We start from the raw sequence: 8,013 nt of genomic DNA, 5'->3' as shown, positions 1-8,013 counted from the left end.
TCATCCTCCTGGACACTCTGATGAGCCCAGGCCAGTCCAATCAGAATCCTCCCTGAGGTTAATATGGGATCCTGGGAGAGACTGGATACGAGGCTTGCAAATCAGAATTGTAAACTGAGAAGGTACCCCTGGAGTTGGGGATGCCTGGGATTCCACCTGCCATGAGAAGAGAGCTTGTGTGCAGAATGAGGATAAATAGAGTCAAGTTGAGATATGAGAGACAGCCCACATCACCAGAGCCACTGGATCCAGCTGTACCTGAAACCGTATTGTCTTTGGACCTTGTGGTTACTAGAACAAATATAGTCCCTTTTTTGCTTAATTTGAGTTGGATTTCTGTCACTTACAACCAAAAGGTTTTGGACAAGAGGGAAACATTTTTTAGCTGTGCCTACCTGTGTTACCAAACCAGGTTCGTCTTGACCGACGCACAGCAAGCCAAAACGCTGAAATGCTGATGTTTGCAGCAAAGAGAATGTTTATTCACAAGGCAGCCCAGCGAGGAGACAGGAGAACAAATCTCAAATCTGCCTTCCTGAATGGAAGGGGCTCCAGGTATTTATGGGATAACGAATAAGGAAGCAGGGTGGGTTGAGGCACGGGGAGCATGGGGAAAGGCGATTGGGAGAAGGTGCAGTAACTGTCATTCTCCACAGGCGTAACTAAGCTACAGGCCTATGCAAATTCCGAGGGTGGAGTATTTGGCCCTCCAATGTCAAAAAGTCACTGAGCCGGACACTCGTGCACGCCTGGTTGGGCGGCGGTGGTCCTCTCCAGTCTTAACCGGCTCAGCTAGAACTAGACGCAGCTGACCCCAAGTTTCTAAAACACAACTCTTGCAAACATCTTATTGTTTAGGCTCCATGCCGTTTGGAGGACATGCAAGTTTTAAAAAGACCTTGCTTAGTGAAGGCTGGTGAAATGGATTTGACTCATTACTCACAGTTTCACCTGGAAGGATTTCTTCTCCTGACAAAAGCCAAGCTGTTCTGCATTACCCTGTGCCCCTTGCCCCAGCTTCTACTAATGGGCACTGGAGGAAAACCATGTCCTTTAATTTCCAGCACTGCTCAGAGCTAAGTTGGAATTTATCAGCTATCTAGTCAATTGGTCAATACTTTATTAGGGATCTTTAAACAATTGCAGAACTGCAGACAGAAGATCTGAGAAGTCAACAATTAGTGCCAAGTAACTTTCTAATGTGCATTCAGAGGTCAAAAAGAGAGAATCCAGGAAAACCCAAAATAGATATCCATTAGCCACAAGGGATAGGGATGTCATCAATTACTTAACATGGAGAGACTGAAGTTACACCCATCTGTGTATCCATTCAGTCACCCACTCATCTATTTATTAACAGAGATTTATTTAAAGGTGTTATTTGGATTGTGTTTTATTTTGTGTCCCCTCAAAGCAAACCCTGAGACAAGGATTCGAATGCAAAAGGGTGGTTTCTGGTGACTTGCGCAGGCCAGCTCTGCCTTTGAACTTCTCAACTATTCATTCCTTGGTGCTGTTTCAGGTGAAATTGTTTTAACCGCAAATATCAGGACACGCAAGTAATGGTAGCCTAAGAAATAGTGACACAATTATTTCATAAAATAAGAATCCTGTGGATTGGACAGTTTTGGTGTAGCAGCCCACTGACATCAGGAAAGATCATAGATTTTCCCAGCATTCCTGCACCACCAACCTCAGAGTGTTGGGTTATCACCCTCTTGCTTATCACCTTATGGTCACAAGATGGCTGCTGCAGCTCCAGACATCATAACCACATACAAGTGGGGGAGGGACAATACAGCAGATGGTATTCGAGTTGTTCCAGTCTCCTTCCACTTTAGCACTTTAGTGAACTCCAGCCAGTTTCCAATTGCCTTTACCTGAAGACTTTTTCCGAAAACCACAGAAGGCTACTATACCCATGAGCATCAGATCAGAAGTGACAAAAACTTCATATCCCCCAAAGCCACCCCCAACCAATGATTGAGAAGGAGTTAGTATATAAATACCCTAGTTCCCTGGTCCTTCTGAGGGATGACTCCAAAGCAAATGATTTACACCTTTTCCAAGACTTTCCCTACATGATCAAGCTCCAGTCACCCACAGTAGTGCCTATAATGCACCCTTTGTTAGACACCTTCCCTTCCCTGACTCAATTCCCTGACCGCCTACCAGTGTTTCCTGTGATTATTGTACCCGCAAAACAACTTTCCCTCCAGTTCTAATCTCAGGGAATGTTGGGGGTCCCCAAAGTGAGATAGATTTCCCCCTTTATCAGGGAGGGAAGATCTTCCCCCAAATCCCCTGGTAGACTTCCCCTTGGCCAGACTTGGGTCACACGCCTCCCCCACCTGCCTCCAGCTGCCCCAGGGGGAGTTGAAACAGAATCTGACAAAGGGAAGCAGGACAGTTATGCCCCCTGAAGTTGGGCTCACTGCCCCCCAAGCCCAGATCAGGGTTTTGTGAGCAAGATGAACAGAACAGGCAATGATTGTTGAGTGGGCAATTATGCAACATCGGGTTCTATTCAATAGTTTTAAATCAGTGCCTGAGACAATAACACAGAAGTCACGCCTGGAATATTTACAGAAGACAGGACACCAGGAGGTGTAGCAAGTGTGCTGCACAAGAGAATAAGGAGCCTGCATGAACCTTACAGAATGATGGACTGTTTAGTGGGGTTAGTGAGGTTTAGTGGAGTTAGTGTAACTGCCTGTAGCTACGGCCAAAACCAAAAACAAACAAAAACTAAGAAAACAAAAACACAAGTGTTGGATGGAAAAGTGAAGGCTTATCAAGAACACAGTGACAAAGGTATAGGGGTAATTCCATGTGTCGGCTGCCGGTCTCCACCAAGATCACAGGTTCACCCCACAAAGGATGATGTTGAGACAGAGAGAAGTGAAAGTCCTGTGCTCCTTGTCCTGGACTGGCATAGCTGGGGATCGGGCACCACCTGTGGCATCCCTTGAAATAAGCAGTAACCAAATGGAGTGTACTCAGAGGAGAGTGGCCAGGATGAAGACAGACCTGGATGCTGCATCACAGGAGAAGAGGCATCTGCTGGAGGGCACAGTGAAGAGAAAACTGTATTAGTGCAGGTACCGGAACTATACAAAGATTTATGCCTCTTCCCGGTGACAACAAATATTTGGGCTTGGCTATATTGTCCTCTTCCGGTCTCAATACTCATTGTCCAGACAGAGAATCAGGAACCTCTTTAGGTATTTCCAACAGGAGAGATTTAATACAGGGAATTTGTTACAAAGATATTGGAAGGGCTGGAGGTGCAAACAGGGAGGGAGAGATCAGGATACCCAGAGAATAATACCTGCAGGAAGCCATGATTACCTTTGGGGCTGGAGGAACAACAGGGAAAATGGGATAACCCAGAGCCCCTGGAGCCACCTGAGCAGGAACCTGCATTATTGCTGCTTCTGCTGGAGGCTCAGTATGCAACAGAAAGAATAAGATTAGCTTCCTCTTCGGCTGCTTTTCAGTATCTGTCCATGCCTCCCCTTGGAGGAAACTCAGAAGAAGCCTGCTGGTAAGAGAGCCTGGGAAATGGCACTTGCAGAATTCCAGCCCCTTGGACGTGGAGCGTCAGGTGGTTCACAGAGCAGGGTGGAAGGTGTAGAGAGGATGTGTGGGTGGATGTAAGGAACGCTGTGTAATGGCAGAACTGGATGCGAGAGAGAGAGAGAGAAAGGACAACCCCGCTCTTCCGTGCTGTGTAACGGGCGTTCCAACATCTCACAGGTCATTGGACAAGATGTCCTATAAGGTCCCTTCAATGCATAAAAGTCTCAAATTCCAATTATGTATTATCCACATTCACGTTTCCACGGCTGTCTTCCATGGCAAGGTTTTATGCGTTTCACGGGGTGTGGGGGGTGATTATTTGGCTCCCAGTAGACACCGATCTCCCTGGGAACTGGGCTCACAGTGAACTTCTCATCCTACTGCCTACCTGTCTCCTGGTTTTGCCTTCACCAATGTCATCGCTGGGCTGACGGGCTTCTCTGTGTGCGGGGCTTATTTAAAACTCCACTCTGCTCTTGAAATGCGCCCAGGGTCTTAAAGGAAAGATCCCTTCCAAAAATTGGACAGGCACCAAAATAAAGTATGCAGAAAAATAAAACCTTTTTCTCCCGCACAAAAGAAATTTAAGAGCTCATTAGCCTTAGGAATAAATAGTATTTTCTAATGTGTGAGGCCAGTGGGCAGAACCATGAATATTCATGAGCAATCTCCCTGCCCCTCCATCCTGAAATGAATGTGTTGGAATTCATTCATTTGAATGTGTTGGAATGAATGGTTAGGTACCGCCCATTTGGGGGAAAGATATTAACTATTGGTAGGCTGATTGACCAAAAATGCTCTATAAACAGGATTTCTGACATTTTCGTTAGAACTTGTACCACTTTCTGACACAAGTTAATTCCTGGCAAATGCAGTGGAAAAAACTGGCCAAACTACTGATTTCAGATCAAAAATCTGAATCAAGGAGGCTTCCAGGTAGTTTTATAAACTCTACTGCCCACCCCACGCCCCTCCCCAGGAAATAACAACTCTTTCCACCGTGGCTTTCATGCTGTTCCTCTATCCCCCACCATATGAGCAGAAAGTCTCATGGGAACCAAACCAGTGTGGCGAGCAGAGCCTCCTAAAGTCTGATTAGGAACATGCCAGTCCTTGTGGACAAAGCCTTGGGGTCTTTCCCTCCCTGAGGGTCTTTTGGGTTTTTTTCAGGGTTGGATTAAGCCAATGGTTCTCAACATTGACTGCATATTAACATCATCTCGGGAGCTTTTCTGTACCGTGATACCCACACTGCAGACTCCCAGACCCAGCAGTGTCTGGGTGTGCACTCGGGGCGCAGCACTTTACCACCTGAGCAATTTCAACGTACAGCCAAGGTCTCTGTGGTGCCTGGTCTCTAAGACACTGCCATCAGTCCCCACCCTTCCTCACACAGCTCCCCCACAGGGAGGGGCAGCGTGTTCCTCCACCCCCTGAACCTGGCGGGAGTGATGCATGCCACTCCTGGTCTAGCTTACCAGGGAAGTGGCAGTTTCTGCTTTCTTCCCCCTGGAATGTTTGCTCTTATGACGGTTCCCACTCAGAAGCCGGCTGCCATGCTGTGAGATGACCAAGCCACACAGAGAAACCACATGGTGGGGAGGGGGTGTCAAGGAGACAGCTAATCATCAGCTGCCACCCAGGTGGGGCAACCCTCTGGGGGGTCCAGACCAGTCAAGCCTTTAGATGCCCGCAGTCCCTGTTGACATGGACAAGACGAAAGTGAAAGCGCCCTGCTGAGCCTAGTCTATCTGTAGAAGCGTGAGAGGGAATGAATCATTATTTGAAGCCAGTAGGTTTGGGGTTATCGTCTGCCAAACAGCAATGGTCAGATGGAACCACTGAGAACCACAGAATCAAGGGGCGCCATCCACAGGTAGACACTCTCCTAAGATACCTACTGTCCCCAGGGCAGGAGGACACCGTCTGCATCTACAGGGCCCCAGCCCCGTCCACACCCTGAATCCCGCCCACTCCCACAGCCTGCTGGGGCAGGGGCAACACAGAGAACAGAGGGGAATCACTTCTGTCCAGGGAGAAGCTAACCAACAGGTGTTCCCTTCTGGTCCAAAGATGTATTTGGTCTACTTTTAATTTTACTACCAGTATTATTAATTTTTATATAGTGTGTTCTAATTCATAGAGTTCTCGATCCCACTGGGTCCCTCCTGATACTTCTGGAAGGGAAATACGATCAACAGTCCATTTTGCAGATGAGGGAGCCAAAGGCTCTGAGAGATTATGTGACTTTGCCCAGATGGCATAGCCGGTAAGTAGAGGGATTGGCCTTGAGTCCAAGCCAGGGCCTTTTCCCACTATGCTATACTGCTTCTCTGTTTTGGAAAAAACAGACATAAATAACATTTGGAGTGTGTGGTAGAAAGTGCTGGTTGCCATTCAATATCTGTTCTCCCTTTCTGGCACAATAACAAAACATTGATTATATTCAGGGAAAGAATGTATCCAGACAAACTCACATTTCCCCATCTCTCTTGTAGCTAGGTGTGGACATGTGACTAAGTGAGATGTAAGCGTGGGTGTTGGTGGGGCTTCCAGGAAACCTGCTTCAAAGACACCTGTCTCAATTAAGAGAAATACGTCTTTTACCTTTTGTCTTTCTTCCAGACTACAGTTCATACAATGGCTGGAGCTCCAGCAGCCATATTGGACCACGAAGACACTCTGAGGGCAGAAACTACTTGCTACAGACAGTGGAGCAGAAATACGTAACAAGCTTGGGTTCTGCCCTGGGTTGCCTACTTCTAAACTTCTTATTAAGTGAAAGAACAAATGCTTGGGGATTTAAGTCATTATTTTTTAGATCTCTGTTACAGTCAACTGCAATTTCAAGTTTATAAAGTTTACATAATTGATTGTTAAATTCTAACTGAAGTTACAATTTGATGGTACAACTAAATCTTAGGACACCAAAAGTCTATATTCCATCCTAGGGCAACAGAGCCTTTACAGTAAGGTCTTGATTCCAGCAGGCATGTGTACACCACAGGGGGAAAGGTGGGTCTGCCATAGAGTGGATGTGCAATTTATATTTGTTAGATGGACAAAGACTTCTGTAGACATCAATTGTGCCCATTTCTGGTCACCACACCTCTGTTCCCTGGCATCCTTTTAAGGACTTGAGAAATGTATCACAAGAGTGACTTTGTTTTTGGCCCAGGGAGAGCAAGAGCTAGGTTTTCTGGAGAAAATCAGCCTCAGCCCTCAGTCCCCAGAAGCCTTATCTCCTGTCTCTCTGGGTGGCCTTGAATTTGCCTTTGAACTTAATGTTATACTCATGGAGATTTTTAAAGATGCTTGCATGATTGCATTCCTGTGACTTTCCGTGATAAGAGTTTGCTGTTTAGGTTGGGATCCGCAATGAAGTCAAGAGGGGCATCCTGAACCCAACCAGAAGCTCAGCCCAACCAGGCCCAGCCAAACCCACTAAAGATTTACCAACTGCAGCCAAACTACTGTCTCATGAGTATGAAGTTAAAAGGTTGTTGATGTAAACCACTGAGATTGTGGGGTTGTTTGTTATGCAGCATCATCACAGAAGTGGCTGACTCATACACCATCCATTCAGATAGCTGTGCAGGAAACCTGAATGCCACCCTTCTCTCCTACCTCTCCCTCATGACTCACATCCAGTCCCCAAGCCCTAAATGCTCCTCCAAGCCCTCCCAGCCTCTCCAACCCTTCTACCCTAGACCAGGCCACACCTCTCTGCACTAGAGCTCTTTTCCAGTGGCCTTCCTGCTTTTAAACCACCCCTTTCTCTCTAGATGCCGGTGAGGTGTCTGAAGTGCACATCAGATCATGGCCCTCTCTTACCTGTGATCCTTCTGTGGGGTTCAGTTGGGGCATGACCAGGGACTTCTGTGAATACATGCCATCCCTCTTCCTGGGATGCTCTCCACTCTGAACCTAATCCAGCTCCAGCTCCCACCGTGCAGAGCTGGTGAGCTCCTTCAGACACTCTCCTTGACTCTGCAGTGTCTTGCTGAGCGCTGTCCTACCCAGTGCCCCATCCTGATCCCCAGATCACCCTTTAGGACACTGTTAAAATTGCCTGTGGCTTGTCCAGCTTGCCCATAAACTGTGAACTCCCTGAGGGCAGGGCCTGAATACATTTCCCCAGAATAAACTCTGTGAACATGTCCAGCCCAAAGGCCTGAGCCACTGCCAGCAAAGAGCCGATCCAGCATCATCTCGTTCTGGAGGAGGCACCAGCCCTCCAAGGCAGTGGCTCAGCTCTGCCTGGAAGCAGTGGGTCTGGCTAGAAAACTCGAGGCAAGAGGGGAGGAACCAGGGAGTGAGAAAAAGCATATTTCGGGGGAAGAGGGAAAGACAGAGAGAAGAGGAGGGGCAAGAAGGAGAGAGTGAGAGGGCAGAGCTGAGGCTACAACCAGAAAGAGCGGGAAATATAGG

The 8,013-nt window shown here is 47.4% G+C and overlaps 1 long non-coding RNA gene across 1 annotated transcript; it reads left to right on the top strand.

The window, feature by feature from the left end:
* Positions 1-476: 476 nt before the first annotated feature.
* On the top strand, positions 477-7,027 carry LOC137778340 (uncharacterized). Its single transcript, XR_011076844.1, has 4 exons — positions 477-555; positions 5,709-5,851; positions 6,208-6,308; positions 6,948-7,027. It is a non-coding gene; the product is annotated as an uncharacterized lncRNA (long non-coding RNA).
* The last annotated feature ends 986 nt before the right edge of the window (positions 7,028-8,013 follow it).

The sequence above is a fragment of the Eschrichtius robustus genome, chromosome 16 (assembly GCF_028021215.1).
Source record: "Eschrichtius robustus isolate mEscRob2 chromosome 16, mEscRob2.pri, whole genome shotgun sequence".
NCBI classification, from domain to species: domain Eukaryota; kingdom Metazoa; phylum Chordata; class Mammalia; order Artiodactyla; family Eschrichtiidae; genus Eschrichtius; species Eschrichtius robustus.
Note: the sequence above shows the minus strand (reverse complement) of the source record. Positions and strands in the feature narration are given on the sequence as shown.